At 32.8% G+C, this 19512-nt stretch overlaps 3 long non-coding RNA genes across 3 annotated transcripts; 2 read left to right on the forward strand and 1 right to left on the reverse strand.

Annotated features, from left to right (window-relative positions):
- The first annotated feature begins 13085 nt into the window (after positions 1–13085).
- Positions 13086–14156, forward strand: LOC139781245 (uncharacterized). The gene is made up of 2 exons (XR_011720478.1): positions 13086–13172; positions 13231–14156. It is a non-coding gene; the product is annotated as an uncharacterized lncRNA (long non-coding RNA).
- A 305-nt stretch (positions 14157–14461) lies between these two features.
- LOC139781244 (uncharacterized) lies at positions 14462–15251 on the forward strand. Its single transcript, XR_011720477.1, has 2 exons — positions 14462–14584; positions 14661–15251. It is a non-coding gene; the product is annotated as an uncharacterized lncRNA (long non-coding RNA).
- A 3078-nt stretch (positions 15252–18329) lies between these two features.
- Positions 18330–19164, reverse strand: LOC139781243 (uncharacterized). The gene is made up of 2 exons (XR_011720476.1): positions 18719–19164; positions 18330–18644 (listed from the first exon to the last, which is right to left on the reverse strand). It is a non-coding gene; the product is annotated as an uncharacterized lncRNA (long non-coding RNA).
- Positions 19165–19512: the final 348 nt, after the last annotated feature.

Genomic DNA, 19512 nt, shown 5'->3' on the forward strand with positions numbered 1-19512 from the left:
TACTTGAAACGATCTGTTAATTGAGGAAATTGGTAAAGAAATCTTATGTTCAAGGTAGAGATGATTGTAAGTCGCTTGGAAATTTTTGAAAAGTATCAAAAAATGAAAGAATTTCCATCAAATAATGTTGAACAATTAGTTTTGCAGTACTTGCAAAATAAATTCAATTTTCCAAAAAATAAAGTTTTTAACGCAAAATTTAAACATTATTTAGATTTAGGTATATTTTTTTTATCAATTCAAACAAAAGTGGCAAAGCTTTGCATCGAAAATACAATGTATTTATGAAAGGTAATTCATTGCGGTTAAATAACCAGTTATCGTTATTGCTTGCGCAAATAGAAAAATTCAACAGTGCTTCAAACTCGATCCAAAAATAAAAAATCAGATACATGTTAATATATGAATTTTTTTGTAATTACTCAGTAAACATTGTTTGTGCAATAACATAGAAGTAATAAGTAATATAACATTAAATAATATAGCATCAACATAATTGTGTTTATCGGATAAATCAGCAATTGTTCATGTTTCTAGATATAGTTTGTTACAGAGAAATTTATTACGAAAGGCCCTGGCCGTCTATTAGTTGCTTTTGACAATGCTAGTGCAAGATCAAAAAGGAGAACAGCGGCTGAAATGATAAAGCAATATAATGTTAATCAATTATACAGTGCTACTATTTCAAATCTTATAAAAGGCGGAAATAATAAAGTAATAAAAAGTACTAATGCAATTAAAAATACACAAACAGTAATTACTCAGTAATTACAGTAATTATCAAAGAAGCCCTTAATATGATAATTACAGCAAAACTATCAAAGAAAAGTTATAATAAGAAAAAAATAACAATAGGATCTTTTATTTAAATGTTGATGTAACAATTTTAATGAAAAAAAATTGAAATATAATACGTATAATATAACTATAACATAATACGTATAATATAAAGAAGTGCGGAAAATCTTATGTTCCGTAATTTTTTTTATATGTAAAGAAAATAAGTTAAGTAATTTAAATATCGAAATTGATTAGAACAATGCTTGAAATATATGTAAATATTTTGGAATTTTTTATTTATTTTTACTGAAGTAATAGAATATTGGCCGCGTTTTCCGCGACTCGACCCACTGTGCGGCGCATCTTTCTTGCATTTAAAATACATCCAGCCGCGTATAATAAGCAGACTCCCTGCGAGGCGAAAAGCAGATTCAGTTTCGAAACCTCATTATCATTAAGGGGTAACGCCACTCTAGAATTTTCAAAAAATCGATTTTTTTTGCTTAAACGATGCTTTAAGGTCTTAGAAATAAGGTACACTTGGTTTCAAAGCTCGGAAAAATCTCTATTATCCCTTTTTCGTAATCCGTCTGCCGGCGCGGAATGCATCTGTAAATGTTAACTGAAACTTTAAACGCGTTTTTCTCGAAATCGCTTTTTTAAAATCGGGCGGAATCAGAACTCGAACACCTTTTATCCGATTGACTTGAAATTTTGAGTGAAACTTTACAATAACATTATCTTTAGAAGTACCTATGGATTTTGCGATAAGTTGAACAAAACTTTTTTTATAAACAATTTTGTGCGAAATTTTTTAGCGAAAAATGAAACATTTTTTTCTAACATGCACCATTCTTACAAAAAATGATATTTCGCAATTCCCATAGGTACTTCTATAGAAAATCTTATATATTTTTCAAAAATCTTTGAATTTTTGTTCCAACTCAGAAATTATAGGAGCTTTGATTCCGCCCGTTGGACGACTTTCGCAAAAAGGTACTTTGGATCAATGGCTCTGGCGCCGCCATTTTGTCTTTTGTCAATAAAAAATTAATAAAAAATTTTTTTTATACTTTAATATATAGATAATAAATAGAATTAAACCGATTTTCATTTATGATTATTGTATTTCTGAAAAAAATTATCAAAAATAGGCTTTTTTTTGGGACTCTACTCTCTAAATCTGAATCAGTGAATAGTCACTGATTCACAGTACTATTCACTGATTCAGATTTAGAGAGTAGAGTGGCGTTACGCCTTAATAAAAATTATTTTTGAGTAATAAGAATATATTTTTCTTTATTGAATTATATATATAATGCTTTAATGTGTGTGTGAGAGTAATTTATCTTTGTTTAACGCTGTATTATTTTAACATTTAACGTTCTTTACGCCGTTTCTTCTAACGACAAAGTCAACAAGAGTAAACGCCCGTTAAACGCTCAATAAAGACTGCACGCAGTTTTCAATGGTGAAAGCAAACGCCTATTAAACGCTTAACAGAGGATCTATAAGGGCCACTTCAACAAAACTTCGATTAACTTAATCGTTTATTAGTCCATTGGAAATGACCAATCGCATTTGCTCATTAAGCAGATTGACAAATGCGATTGGTCATTTCCAGTGGACTAATCAACGATTAAGTTAATCGGATTTTGGTTAAAGTGGCCCTAAATGTTTTAAAGAACTCTCAGCAAACGTCATACATCATGTAAACGCTGTGCAAACTCTCAAAAACGCTATATACAAACGCCTTTCAAACGCTGCAACGTTGCAATTTCCGCTCTACGAAATCTTTACTGGTCGTTTCTAAATTCTCAATGAACTCCCGCAAACGCTCACGTAAACGTCAAACAAACTTCATAAAACTTCTCATTTTCGTCAGAGTTCCCCCGTATAATAAAAAACTAATATTATATGTATGTACACCATATGACACTTGCTAAGTATACTGCACTAAAGTTTTATCTTACAATTAGTGTTACATGTAACAAAAAGCGATTAAAAATCTAGCATTTAAGCAGATTAACTGTAAAATAAAAGTTTTTAGGTAAATATTGACAAAAAGGGACCCAGAGAGCCCCGAGGACCTTGACCTTGACATATGTTGTCAATTTAAATCATCCTTCTGAATGACCTTTAAAAGGTACCCGTCGCTCGTTGTTTATTAAAAAATTATTAACAGAAAAAGTTTGAAAAATATAGATTTAACCATTTAATTGAAATAACATATAAATACATTAATAATTTAATAAAGTAGAGAATAGTTGGTATATAGAGTGTTTAAAAATAAAATCGGACTGGTTAATAAAAAAAACAACAACAAATTGGCGGACCAGGAATATCATTGTAGAAATAGATAAAGCCAAAATCGGGAAAAGAAAATTTAACAAAGGTCGTATCTTAACAGGATAATGGATATTTGGTGGCATAGAACGTGATACAAACAAAGTTTTCATTGTACCTGTGGAAAACCGGCGTTCCGAAATTCTATTACCATTAATTCGTAAATATATTGCTCTTGGATCAATTATTTATAATGACTGTTGGCGTGCATATAATGATCTCAAAAATGAACATTATATACACCAAACAGTTAATCATTCTGGAAATTTCGTGGATCCTAATACTAAAGTTCATACACAAAACATTGAGAGATTATGGAGAGAAGTACACGCTAATCTTCCACGTACTGGAAAATATCATTATCAATATTATATTACCGAATTTTTGTTTAAAAGACTATATACGTTTGATCAACGATTGATTTTTTTTTATAATGAGCAAATTATATTCAATAAATAATTAATTCGACATATTAATATTTTATTTTTAAACACTCTATATACCAACTATTCTCTATTTTATTAAATTATTCATGTATTTATATGTTATTTTAATTAAATGGTTAAAATAGCTATCTATATTTTTCAAACTTTTTTGGTTAATAACCTTTTAATAAACAACGAGCGACGGGTGAAACCTTTTGAAGGTCATTCAGGAGGATGACCTTGACAACATATGTCAAGGTCAAGGTCATCGGGGCTGGGTCCCCTTTTGTCAATATTTACCAGTTTTTATACTAACTTTACACTGTATGCGGTACACGCCAAATTTTAAATTTTAATTTGTTATTTAACGCCACGCTGCCGCTTTGTATGTCAGATTACAGGGCCGGCAGCTAGTATAATTCTACTGCTGTCCGCTAGATTGTAACACTTAATATTCTAGATATCGCGGTGGTTCTATTTATAAGAGTATTTCACCTTATCCAAACTTCCTCTAACATGGCCTATTCAGATATAATATAGCCTATAAAAGTATTTACTGCCAACTAATTTGGTACTCAGATATTTTGCATCTATACTAATATATAAAATTCTTACGGGTGGTGTGTGTTTGAACGTTATTAACTTAAAAACTATTGGACTGATTTTGAAAAAACTTATACCAACAATTTAATTTGGCGGTTTTTTTTTTTTAAAAGTGATATTTTTCAATTTATAGCATTTTTGTGGATTGGTGTGTATGTATGTTTGCTTTTATATCTCGAAAAATTTTAAAGGAAAGAGTACTTAATTATAGTGTTTTTTAAATTTCTTAATGTAAGCAAAATGCACTTGCAATTTATTTTGGTTGGTCTTTTTTTATTTTTAAAACTGATCGTTTCCAAATTGAATACCACTCATCTGTATATATAAGTGTCGAATGTCTGTCTGACTGCGAACTACTCATTCATTAATGGGCCGATTCTCTTGCAAAAGGTGTTAAAATTTTTCTAATTTCTCGGGGATGGCGGCGATGGGGTTCGATTTTTGTTTTACCGATTTTCTTGACACCGGGGCCAAAATTTTTCTAATTTTTGGGGGATTGCGACGATGGGTTTAATTTTTTTTAAGAGAAAGCTTTGTTTTCGTGAAAAACTTTAGCACCGGTCTCAAGAAAATCGGTTTGCAAATTACTCATTCATTAATGGACTGATTTTCAATGTTCTAAAACGTCGAAAAATCATAATTTTTAAAAAATGTTTGCATGTCTGTACCTATGTATTCCACCCGCTGAGGATGATCCAAGAGGAAGCATTAAAGGACCGATTTTCTTGAAACCGGTGCCAAAATTTTTCACGAAAACAAAGCTTTCTTTTTAAAAAAATTAAACCCACCGTCGCAATCTCCAAAAAATTAGAAAAATTTTGGCATCGGTTTCAAGAAAATCGGTCACTTAATGCGTCCTTTTGGATTATCCTCAACGGGTGGAATATATAGGTACACACATACAAACATACTCGGGGGGCAACGATGGGTTAAATTTTTTTCTAAACCGATTTTCTTGAAACCGGAGCCTAAATTTTTCTAATTTTTCGGGGATTGCGACGATGGGTTTAAATTTTTTTAAAGAAAAAGCTTTGTTTTTGTAAAAAACTTTAGCACCGGTTTCAAGAAAATCTGTTCTGACCGCAAACTACTCATTCATTAATGGACCGATTCTCTTGAAACCGGTGTTAAAATTTTTCTAATTTTTCGGGGATGGCTACCATGGGGTTCGATTTTTTGTTTTACCGATTTTCTTAAAACCGATTTTTCACTTAAAAAACGCCCTGAAAAACCAAGGGATAAAATCGGTAATCGGTAAGTAAAATATCGAAGTTCTGTGTACATCGCGAGCGAGCAATCTCGAAATTCCCGAAAAAACGCCCGGGAAAACCAAGGGATGATGTCGCTGATCGGTAAGTGAAATATCGGAAAAGCGGAAATGACTCAATAGTGTGAAACTCGAGTTGGAAAAGACCGGTTACGACATGTTCAATCAAGGAAAACATTTATGCAGTCCGATTTGAAATTAGAGGCATTTAGTTATGATTCAAATTACGAATATAAATTTCATCCGAGAGTAATAATTGGGAAAATGGATGCAATATGTGATCATTGTCAAGCAAAAAAGTTTAAAACTTAAGCACCTGGAATGTGTTGTTCAAGCGGAAAAGTTAAACTACCGCCTTTAAATCAACTACCCGACACAGACACACTCATTATGTTTGTCCACAATAAGGATATTGAAACACAAATGAAGTCTTTTGAAGAAAAACGACGCCCGGGCGAAGCCCGGGTAACCAGCTAGTTATTTTATATAGAATCCCTGGTAAAACAATTTTACTGAAATTTTGCGGAAATTTTGCTGAAAGTAATATTTTACCAAAATTGTTGAAAATATGCTGAAATTTTACTGCAATTCCTCTGAAAGTAATTTTTTCAGCAAAAGTACTGAAAAGTTGCTAAAATTAAACTAAAATTTCTTCGTAAATTTGTCTGAAGATTTACTAAAAATTCTCTAAAAATTTATGATATTTCTCTACAATTTCTCTAAAATTTCGCTGAAAAAAAGATTTCCGACCAAACTGCTGAATATTCGCTGAAAATTTTGTGAAATTAAACTGAAATTTCTCCGAAAATTTTTTTGAAAACTTAGTGATATTTCTGTGAAAACGTGTTGAAGTTTCTCTGACATTTCTTAAAGTGTTGCATAATTACTAAAAATACGCGGAAAGTGATCTTTCAGCAATTACTTTTTTATGAAAAAAAGGATTTAAACATGTTTGAAGAATAATGAAATTATGTTTACATTTGTACATCACAATAATATTTAACATTTATTTTTAGCATTAATATGCTGATAATGTTTTTATAAAAAAGTGTTACAAAAATTATTGTAAGATATTAAAAATAGGATCTTTTTATGTTCAAGATTTTTCTAAAAATAAAAAAGGTTATTTAACTACAAACTGTTACTTTTACTTTCTATCAAGGAGACACGGTAGTGTCCCGCGCCAAGTACACGCGCAGCACGAGACCGCCGTGTATCTTTACGCGGACGAGTTGCAAGTACCCGAGATTTTGAGATCTCAATAACGAGTGAACGGATCAAGTTCTAAGTAGACTTGATCGATAGCTAATTGGGTTTGAATTATGTAATAAAAAAAAGTGTTTTTATTTTTCCGTTATGTGCCCTACAAACAGAGATATTGCGACGTAAAGTCTGAAATGTTAAATTTTACAATTAAGAAACGTCGTCATTATCGCCGTACGTACGGTTGCTTTTACATCAATAGATGGCATTTGAGACTATTGAAAAGAGACAGCATATACGTATGTGTGCGCGTCGTGTGCGTGTGCGCTCAGTGCAGACAGTGCGTTACCCCGGTTCTCGACATTTTCAATCCAAAAATAATTAACGCGCCCGATGTCACGTACTGAGTCGAGAAATTTCCTGGAGCATAAAGATTCGAACTTCCTGAATAGCCTACGGTTCTCGCGAAGTGAGAAAACGGAGAGGACTTTCTCCTGTACAAGGCGATATCTTTCCCAGACATTGAGTGGTAGTGAATTCGTAATTTCGCGTATCCCGTGAATCAAAGAATGCCGCAATTCCCGCAGAATATAGTGTGCGTCCATAATTTCCAAGTTTAATGTTCTCTTTAAAAACAAACTCTTGTTGCGGTCGTGTCTGGCGCAAGAGCGTTGGTGGCTCAATACAGTATCGTTCGAAAAAAGACGGTTTAAAGTGCTGCGGAAGGATGTTATAAAGTCTACAATTTTTTAGAAACGTCAATTGCACGGACGTCCTGATAATTCTTCTATTGAGGCACATCCATGCGTTTAGAGCCGACATTGCCGAGTACCCGAAGTTATGCACAATAAATTTACAAAAAGGTTGACCGTTGACTCGATTAACACGCATGTTTTCAGCCGGCGTGAAAATAAACAAATTTATATTAAGGCTCTGAACAAAGACAAATTAACTAAATAATGGGCTATAAGAGCCGACGCAATTCTCAGAGCAACGTTGTGTATCGAATTAATTGCTCTGATTGCGACGCTTCTTATACGGGACAGACGGGTAGACTGCTGGGGACTCGTATCAAGGAGCACAGGCGAGTGGATCCTTGGGGACATTCGGTGGTACAGATGCATTGTGTGGATCCCCGCGGAAAAGAGTTAAATATGTTTTAAATATGGTTTATATTAGTCATTTATATGAACGAAATTAAACTCAAATAAAAACCAAATATTGAATATAAAAGTAATTAAATTTAAATATGTTCCAAATTTGGATCGAAATTAAATTTAAATAAGATCTTGCTATTGGATTTAACTTGTCCAGGCGCATATATGGATCATATTAATATTTAATAAGCATCTAACCATCCTGAGTTCAAATTTTATTTGTATTTGAAACAAATAAAATTTTAATTAACACCCAAATTAAATTTTTATTTAATTGAAAGTGTTCCCATTGACCCATCATATATTCATATTTAATCAAAAATTGTGATTTATAAGATTTTAATAAACCTGCGAGTTATGTTAGTCTTGCGTTGTAGTCTGTTAGGTTATAGGTTTATTATTGAATTTTGTCATTATCAACCACAAATCTGCATGTTTAATTATGTTAATTATTTTATACTGTCTACATCGTACATATATTTTATAATTTCAGTTTTAGTTATGTAGGTCATTGGCTTCCCACATAGCATGCATATCAAAAAGACGTCCAGAAGATATCCCGAAGATATATTTAGGAGATAGGATATCTTCTCGGGATATCTTCGGGACGTCTTTTTGATATGCATGCTATGTGGGTTTTTAATCATTTTAAATATATATGTATCGAAAAACAGGCAAATTATGTATTTTCTGTTAAGACATGGATATTTCATCATTTCGATATCGATTCAAAGCTATTTTGATTTGCCTGTCAAATATATAATAACATTGCCATTATATAGAATGCAATATGAATAAAAAATTATATTGTATTGGCAGACATGGATAATGTAAATATTTTATAATTTGAGCATTATAATAATTGCGTTACAATATTAATTTTTTTAGGCTTCCATTTCCATTAAATAGTTACTTTATAACTGTAAAAGTCACAACAAAATTCCTGTTTGTAATTTGACAATTTTGAAAATTAAAATATTATATAATAGGTACATTTTCAGTACTACATCCGCTCATTTATTAAAAAAGAAGTTAAATTAAGCAACTAATTAAATTATTAATATTAAATATTAATACAATAAGATATTTGTATTTACATTTATCAAAATAAAAAATAAGTTCAATTATGAAAATAAATATTAATAATTGGACTTATTAAAAATTAAATAATTTGTTCAGATATTGCGCTCGAATTCTTTTCGCGTTTTACAACGCCCGATCGTTTCACATTAGATGGCGCGACGCGCGAGTCGCCACTCTCAAAGAGCCCCCGCCTCCTTCCTCACTCGTTAGGTGTCATGGCCGCACTTGCTTGCGTTTCTTCGAACGTGTCGAGTCCGTTATTTCTTTCTTGACGGATTGATCGTTGCGGCGCGTGTTCTGGAGACTAACCGAGCGAGAGTCGGATCACCAAGGAGAGCTCACCGCCAGGAAAGGGAGAGCTGCCGCAGCTAGCGTCCGAGAGGGAGGATCGAGGCGAGGAATCCGGTTCAGCGAGCGGAGTCCTTAAGGAGGTTGGTTAGTTCTCGATGCGAGGCAGGCGGCGCGGCAGGGGGAAAGCATATAGGTTAGATTTTCGTCGCGTGAAATAAACGAATTTTAGCAAATAAATATGTGGAATGCATTTAATTGCTGTTTCTTAAGGTTTAAAAAGAGTTGTTTGTACAATTGAAACCCAAATACGTTATTATCCACATTGAAATGTGGAAATAATAAATGTGGTCCTGTTTTTTTTATTTTTACAATTTCTTGATAACTATAAAGACGAATCATTTCAGTCTTCGAGAAAGTTTTTCCTAAATATGTAAAGAGTTATTTGCACCTATTTTCACTAAATTCTTATTGCTTCCTCATAGAGGAAGCTTTGTTTTCGTAAATTCGTATATGAACCTTTGATTGTGTATAAAGTTGGCTCTAATCAACCAAATTTAAAAGAATTATATATAAAATAGGGGTACAAGAAACCAAAGAAAAGATTGTTTTTTGAGTTTTTAATGTCAATATGTTCAGAGTGTTTTAAAACGTCGAAATATTGCATTAAAAAAAAATGTCGGTATGTGTGTATGTATGTCTGTGCCAAATTTACAGAAATTTCTATAACTCCAGAACTGATCAACCAAATCTTAACGAATTATATATGAAATAGGGGTAGAAAAGACTGAAGAATATAATAGAATTAATAAAAATTGTTAATAATAAAGGGGTTACCGATTTCTGTTAAAAAAAATAACTAAGTTTACCGAAATTTTTATAACTCCAGAACTAATTAACCAAATCTTAACGAATTATATATGAAATAGGGGTAGAAAAGACTGAAAAATATAATAAAATTAATAAATTTTGTTAATAATAAAGGGGTTACCGATGTCTGTTAAAAAAACAGCCAAACTTACTAAAATTTCTATAACTTAAAAATTGATTAACCAAATTTTAAAGAATTATATATAAAATAGGGGTAAAAAAACTGAAGAATATAATAGAATTAATCAAAATTGTTAATAATAAAGGCGTTACCGATTTCTATCTAAAAGAATCTACAAGATTGCCCTAATTTCCACAAATTTTGAGATATCGAGCTTAATTTTTTTTATGGATAGATCGCAAGTATCATTAAAGGTAGGTTAGTGTTGAATTTGGCAATCGGTGAAGGGGTTACCGATTTTTGCCTAAAAAGTGTACAAGTTATATATGTAATCTTATATATAGAACGTATCATTAAAGGAAGATTGTTTTGAATTTCGCGAAAATTGGTGAGAGTTACTGATTTCTGCCTAAAAAAAATTTTTTTTCTACCCCTATCACTTAAAATGCACACTTAAAAATAAATAAGAAAGCAATGTGCAGGTTTCTACTTGCACACTTAAAAATAATTTGCATACTTAAAAATTATGACAAAGTAATGTGCAAGTTTCTACTTGCACTCTTAAAAACTTAAAGGAAGCAATGTGCAGGTTTCTACTTGCACACTTAAGAACTATGAGGAAGCAATGTGCAAGTTTCTACTTGCACACTTAAAAACTTTGAGAAAGCAATGTGCAGGTTTCTACTTGCACACTTAAAAATAAATAAGGAAGCAATGTGCAGGTTGCACACTTAAAAATAATTTGCATACTTAAAAATTATGACAAAGTAATGTGCAAGTTTCTACTTGCACTCTTAAAAACTTAAAGGAAGCAATGTGCAGGTTTCTACTTGCACACTTAAGAACTATGAGGAAGCAATGTGCAAGTTTCTACTTGCACACTTAAAAACTATGAGGAAGCAATGTGCAAGTTTCTACTTGCACACTTAAGAATTATGAGGAAGCAATGTGCAAGTTTCTACTTGCACACTTAAGAATTATGAGGAAGCAATGTGCAAGTTTTTTTTCTTTATAAATGAATTGATTAGCTCTTCTTCGTCTAATCTCTCTACAAGATCTTGATGCGTATATAATATCGCAATATTTAATATGCTTTCGAGAGTTACATTACAGGTTAGGTAACATTTTTGCTGTGTCGCCCGTGTATAAGAGAGAGACAAGAGTATAACTTCAATAATTAATTACTCGACAACCATGCAGACGATTATCTTCAACTTTGGCATATATGGACGACAGATTCCCATAGACGAATATTCTCCATTGAACTAATTCTTATCAAATTGATTTGACTAACCACCCTCCTTAAGAGATTCTCATTGGGACGCCATATTTGTTACTTTCATTTGAGGGTTCATATTTTTAGGGTTTATACCGTCATTTTTTAAGGATTAATCATTAATTGAAGGTTAACTATCACTTGAAGGTTAACCATCATCATCCGAAGAAAAACTCTTAAAGTTGGGTGTGATTTCGGACCGCCAATTGAAGATTAACCTTCAAATGATGGTTAACCTTCAATTGGTCCGAAATCACACCCAACTTTAAGAGTTTTTCTATGGTGTTTTTTTAACGGTTAACACCAAAAGTTGAGTGTATTTTTCCATAAGGGTTCAGTTTGATTAAGTATATAAAAAATGTCTCTATTTTTATTCTTTTGAGCTAGCAAATTGTATTCTTGGTTTTTATGGTGATTAATATTTTGTGCAACTGCATCAATCTTTTTGTTGCTAGCGATTAATATTTGTTTTTATGTATTCGATTACTGCGCAAGTGTTGCGCATTTCGTTAATTTTATCAGAAGTTTACATATCTTCTTTTTGTACCACTGGATTTAAAGCAAATCAATATAAACACAATAATTGTAATTTATAAACGTTTTTTTTTATCTTATAACTCATTCTCTGTTGATACCATATTCTCTAATCCCATTATTATCCTAATTAGCAGACAATGTTTTTTAAACGTTTGAAAAATATTTGAAAATCAGTTTTAAACACATATTACAAAACGTTTGAAAAACATTGCCTGTTGATTGAAACCGCAAAATTTCGGCAAGCTACAACAGGGGCTGGATTTTTGAATTTATTCGCAAGAGAAAAGTATGCGCAAATTCTACTCTTACAGAAAAGTTGCAAGTTGATCGCATGGCTTTTAGTTAATCAACTTGCAACTTTTTTATAAGAGCAGAATTTCCGCATACGTTTTTCTTGCGAATAAATTCAAGGATCCAGCCCCAGGTGCGTGCGCGCTGTGCCTTAAAAGCCTCATTAAGAACGTATAAAGGTCTTATTTGAATTTAATTAAATTTAAATTAGATTTAGAACTTATTAAGAACATATAAAGTTCTTATTTGAATTCAACATATTAAGAACATATAAAAGTTTTATTTGAATTTAATGAAATTTGAATAAAATGTACAACTTATTAATTTCATATATGGTTTCAATAAGATTAATATTTAAATTGAATATATCAGCTAATTAAATCCTTATTAAGCCAAATTAAATACGAATATTTTGATGATGAAATGATACTGTAAGAAGTACGTATATATACTTTGTATACTACGAAACATACGTACGAGTATACACGTCGATTAAGAATATACGACATGTATTCATATGTTCGAGATTTTTAATCAAAATGTATATCGGCATTTCTTCTTATATTCTTAATTAAGTTTTATATATAGAACAAATATGAGCCATATTAATGCAGTTATTCAGCATTAATTTAAATCAAATAAAATTTAAATGGAGATTTTATTAAGGTCCATATAAAGTTCATATTTAACTGTTTTCCGCGGGATTGCTCTACTGTTTAAGTAAATCCGTGGATCTCTGTTCGTGCGGCCGTTTGTTTTCAACGATATGTTTGTTTCTTAACTATTATACGTTCGCGTGTTCTTGAGATCACGGCGTGCGCCTCACACGTAGTTTAGACACCAACGACTACGTATCGCTCTCTCCAGACGGGGAATGGCTATGGACGCCTTCAGAGATGCCTGACCGCGGTTCGCGTAGCACGCAGTAAGTCAATCGAATTCTATCTCTTTTTAATGTTCCTAACATTTACGGCATTCTGTAGTTCTGTCGGGCCACAGTTTGCTGCCTTTCGTCTCCTTCTACAATAGAAGACGACATGATTCTCGCTGTAGATTGCTGCGCGGATGCGTGTCGGACATACGCGCCTTAACATTGTCATACTTCCAAAGAGATTCGCAACGCGCATCTGACGCTCTTAAAATGCGAACCCTTCCTAGATCTGCGCTTGCGTTTCGCGTCAGCCCGTTGCGATGCCACTATATGCGTGCATAATAATTCTTTGTACATTATATTGCGTTTTCGACTTATTATCACTGAAGAGGGCCCGATTTAGGGCCGAAACGTTTGATATTTTTAATATGTTTTAATGTATTAACTAAGAATTTGTTAAATATAATTTTTCCCGCATATTAGATCTTGCGTCGGCTCTTATAGCCCATTATTTAGTTAATTTGTATTATAATTTTGTTAAGGAGAATTAAAGCTACTACCACTTGGATTGGAATAGGAAGACCCTTGAATGGGAACACAAAGATATATACCACTTGGGTTTTATTTTTTAAAAGTAGTTGCACAACAATTATTTTTCAAACCAATATAATATATATTCTCTTTGTAATTGGCGTAATTTAAATTTTATATATTTTTTTGAAATACATATTACTTGCGTTGAGTTAAACAACGCAATTTTGTGATATAATAATTCTGTTAAGGAGAAATTAAAGCTACTATCATTTAGGTTAAATTTTTGGATTTATACATATCACTTATTAGGTTGAGTTAGATAACGCAATTTTGTGATATAATATTGTTAAGGAGAAATAAAGCTACTATCACTTAGGTTGGATTTTTGCATGGATTTATAAAATACATTGCGTGTGTACTTGGCACCTTTTTTAAAAAAGGTAATTTTGTACTAATATTATTATACAATAAAATTGATTTTAATAAATTAAGATATTAATTGTATTGAATTAATTATTTAATTTATTGTCCAATTATTATTAAATAATTAATAACATCTGAAGTTCTTGTATAGTTTCAACAAAATTTAATTGAATTTGGAAACAAAATTGCATGTTTTTATGAATATTTTCTTCGAATTTAACCCTTCGTAGTCACACTGGGTCAATTTGACCCCAGCTCAAGTTTGAAGCTAAATGTCGGTAAGTGCCTGGCTTAAAATGGAGTTTGGCACGCCATCTACCAAGAGTTTGAAGTATCCTCTATCGGTAGAGATCGTTAGTTATTTGATTAAAGCGTCGGTATTTGTATGACAGCGGTTACGGAAACATCGTGTACGAATGGGGGTCAGATTGACCCCTAGTGTGACTAGCACATAGTTTCAGTGAAAAAAATCGGATTTTTTTATTGTGTTTAAAACAAGTGTCTGAACCGTAAGTGTGACTGTGGCACCTGCGATATTTTTTTTTCCATTGTTTTTATAATAATAACGGTGTTATTTGTTATCAGATGGCATACAATCTGCGTAGCAGTAGTGAGTTTCGACGCGAATTACTGGAAAACGATGAGGTTGAAAATAATTACGGTGGTAATCTTTCTGAAAGTGAGGAGGATCATGTTTCTATCCAGTCCGAGGGTAGTGAATTTGAAATCTCCGATGAGGATATGGACGTCGACGACACGGAGAATGCGACGCTAGATGAGCGAGTTTTGCAGTCGCGCGCTCGAGGTCGTCCTCAATCAATTTTGAGGGGAAAGAACGGTTTTGTATGGAGTACAAAAGAGCAAAAAAAGCATTCAAGTATGTTAAAACTCCCAAAAAAAGTCTGAGGTCATAGTTGGTCATTGTGCCCCAGAAGGCAAGATCGGAAGACCAATCAACAGTGCCCCTCCTGCACCCGGCCGATATGCGACATTCACCGCGTTGATCTCTGCGTCGACTGCGGTTGCACTGAATAAATGACTTTTTTACTTTTTTATTTTTTTTAGGATATCCATAATAATAATAAAATACATTATTTTCTGATAAATCCACATTTTTTTCACTCCAAAATCGGGCCTCTTCATATGCTGGAATAAATACCTTTTTTGAAACGAGCACTAGAGGACTATTTTTTTCTTAAAGTGTCGTATCTTAGGAGTATAACCTGCAAATTTTATTTAAAAAAATTAAAAAATTAAAAAGTTATGATTTTTTAAGTGAAAAAGCTACTTTTTACGCATGTACTCGTTCACGATTTTTTTTCAACATGTTGCCATTTGATCTCTCACAAAATCGCAGTTGTTTTATATTCTAGAATGTTCAAGGTATGTTCCAGAATTATTTGAACCCGATCGGACCGATACTATTAAAATGGCAACCATTAAAAATCGACGGGGTCAATATGACCCCGTGTGACTAGAATGATATTCTAGAGAAGTGTGACTACGAAGGGTTAAATAAATTTTGATGTAAATATTCGTAAAAAAACATGCAATTTTGTTTCCAAATTTAATTAAATTTTATTGAAATTATCCCGAAATTATGTTGAAATTATGCTGAAATTACGCTGACGTTGAAATTAGGCTAAAATTAGGCTGAAATTTTACTGAGAAGTGTTCCAAAACGTGGAACAATTTCAGAAAATTTTCAGTAAAATTTCAACAAATTTTTAAGCGAAATTTTTCTACCAGGGATCATAGCAACACAATTAAGGCTAGGTTTTTCGGAAACACGTTAACAAGAGAAAGAATACAAAACAGAAACTGGAATTATCTAAAATATATCGATATATCAATGATTTAATACTTACATAATTTTGCTAACAGCAAAACCGCGATCTCTGTTGTAATATATAGATTATTCGAGAGATTATTATTATATCAAAGTTATATATATATTATATATATATATATATATATATGTAAATATTAAATTATATTTATATGCCGATTTATCAAGCAACACTAGCTCCTTTTTCGTATTTTTCTTCTTGTTGACGAAATTACGTCCTATTATTAATTTTTATTTTACAATATGTTTGAAAGTGGTCGTTTAAATTAATTAAAATAAGATGTCTATAAGACACTTCAAAAACATCTGCGTAAATCGGATCATAAGACATTTCTTATAAAACGTCTTTAATACGTCATAATGCTATTAATTGAATCTTGATATGCAAACATGCTAAAATGATATATCGAAGAAAAAATTACTCTCTATTATATTGAGGCATACAAATAACCCACTCAAGACGATACTATCAATCTAAAGTCATGTTTTACTATTAATCGTTGCAAAACTACAACATAATTTTTTTATTTTGAAATGATTTGACGTACAATATGCAAATGGCGAGAAAATAAAGGCTGTCAACATGAACGTCCACATAATTTGAAACTCGTCCTCTTCGTCTGCTATGCATGTGGAAGTGTTTCCGTATACATGATTACTTCAGAAAGTACACACACACACACACACACACACACAAAACTAAACGCACACTTGGCTCACGTCTATGATCGCCGATTTGAAGGACTTTACAAAAAACTATTAATCCCATTTTACATAACAAGTTAGAAGAGGATTTTTTCCGACAATGTGTGATGATGATATTTCTTAAATGCAAATCTATCAAATCGGACTTTGCATCGCAATATCTCGAAGAACACATAGATGAAAAATAAAAACACTTATTATATAATTCGAATCCAAGCTATCAGTTGAGCTTACTCAAAACTTGATCGGTTCAGCCTTAATAGAGATTTGATAATTTAAGGATCTCTATATTCCACGGTTCGCGTATAGATACACTAGATCGAGAAAAAACTTGGCTATGAAAAAACCAACGTCATTTCAGTAAGCAAACCAACCTCAAACAATTCTGGCAGTGTTGCAAATTGAGAAAGCACAAATCTGGCTGAACTCTCGATATCAAAAATTTTAATTTATGCGTAGAAATCTGTGCTCCAGTCATTCGCGTTAATCAATAGTGAAATGTCGTTGAGAAGAGACATAACCGTAGCAGTTGCAGCATATATTGTAATATACAATATCATACACAAAAGGGCTGCAAAAATATTCGACCTTCTTATTTCTTGAAAAATGGAACGCGTGTTTAGCATTCCATAATAGCGGAAACTTTTCGTACTCATCTATTAATTGAAGAGCCATTTCATTTGTCCACTCCATAACTTTTTTTGCACGCATGAAGTTTTAATTCCACAGACCCGTCCAAACTGAGCATCGTTTCGCACGTAAATCTTTTGATGTACACTGACCGGCAGGAATGCCTGGACATTTTGATATGTATATGACATATATGTACATGTTATGTATATGTATTATGTCCAGGCATTCCTGCCGGTAGAGTGTACCGACAAACAGATCGCGTTCGTGTGTGCTCAGAGCGTGCGTCGAAACAAAAACAACACGTCCACACTAGAGCATTCGTGCGCGCAAATCGTGCGCGTAAGGGTCAAAGCACATAACATGGCGTAGCGATATACGACGGCCGTAGTCCCCGACCTCACAGATCAGGATACGCCAAAGCTTGTGCGTTACTTACGTCCACGACTACGACTGTTATATGTGCTTTGGCCCTGAAAATGCTTATAATCCGGGAGGCAGCGACACTAATTTACATCCAATTTCAGCATGGCTAGTTTATCTTTTCTTTTACAGTATTTGTGCTAAAATATAGCAAAATGGCCGTCAGCTGTCGCACCACGTGTACAGGATCCGACAATAAAGTCTGAAATATGTAAAGAATAATGGTATACTTGACTTATATCAGCAAAGCTGAGACTTTTTGAAATATTAGTTTACTGCATAAAACGTAAGAAAATTGCGTCACCTTATCTCGTGTGCGGTATGCGTCAGCTACGCATGTAAACGTGTTAAAAAAATGTAATCAGTTGACTTATATCAGTAAAGCTGAAATTTATTTTAAATGATAGTTTAGTGCATAAAATGTAAGAAAAACGCAGTCAGCCAGTCGTCAGAGTGTTCAAACGTCTAACTGACGCGTTTAAAGATGCAGCGCGGCAAGTGCGGCGAGTCGCACGCACCATACCGCGCAATACTATTTCAAGGACTATTCTTCATGCACAGCCTATATTTGCAAAGCTGAATTTAAAAAAAAAACGAAATAAATACGCTCGATGAAGCAAACAGCTAAACAAATAACAATGGCCAAATTTCGAGCAAAAATAGGTGTTAACATTTATATATTCAAAATACAATAGTACAATCGAATTAGTTTACGTTTCGACCATACTTGGTCTTCTTCAGAACCGCATATACATAATTAAAGTCGAATTTACAAATAAAGGAATCGGGTACGATCCGGCGCTACGAATTTACAATCAAATCTACCCATGTCAGCAGAGAAATAGATCATATTGAATATATATTATCGGATGTTAGTCAAATTTAAAGCTGAGTCGATCGTTATGTGTGTCCAAGTTGATGGTACAAGCGAGGCCATTGTCTCCAAACCCTCTTAGTGGCAACTGAATCAAATTTTGAAATTCAGTAGGAGCACGTGAATTTAATAATTAAGTTTGACTCGTAAAAATGGACTCACATAAGGGGTCAGTGCAACCAAACGCGAGAGTAATCTTTCCATCGTCAGATAGGAGCATGTGTTTGTAACTAAAGATTGCGAACGACTGAGAAAATATCCGCGTCGCAAGGGCAGAGCAACCAAATCATTGTTATTAAAACACTTATGACAACAGCCTCAACACATCAAAATAAGCCTCGTTTAATAATTCTGTGTCCTTGTTTGAATTTATGCCGTTAGGCTGCTCCTTGATGTGTATCATTTCTGCAGTCAGTCTCTTTTTATAGTTATGTTCCACTTCTAAGATACGAACATTGTCCCAGTCGAAAGAATGATCAGATCTGATAATATGCTCAGAGACTACCGAATGCTTGGACGCATCTAATTTGATATTAGCTTTATGTTCTTTTATTCTAGTGCGTAGCTGCCTCTTAGTCTGACCGACGTAAGAGGCATCACAATCCTTGCAACAGATTTTATAAATTACATTATTCTTATTGAAATGAGCGTTCTTATCTTTCTGGACCTTTATAATGTTATTAAGTTTGTTGAGAATACGGTATCCCACGGAATTTTCTGATTTGATAACCGTTGAGGTGATAATTTCAGAAGTAGATTTTAAATATGGCAAAACGATAAAACTTTTAATTTGTTGTGAACGTTCAGTCATTCTTCTTTATAGACTGAAGTTTCCTCAGTCTCCTATTGATATGCGAGAATAAAAAATCGATGGAATACCCATTTCCAAGTAATACATTTATAACAAATATTAAGTTTTTGTTATAAAAACTAGGATGAGACAATATCATCGCTCT

This window comes from Temnothorax nylanderi, unplaced genomic scaffold, assembly GCF_030848795.1.
Source record: "Temnothorax nylanderi isolate EJ_2023f unplaced genomic scaffold, tnyl_v1.0 TNYL_tig0324_pilon, whole genome shotgun sequence".
Taxonomy (NCBI): Eukaryota; Metazoa; Arthropoda; class Insecta; order Hymenoptera; family Formicidae; genus Temnothorax; species Temnothorax nylanderi.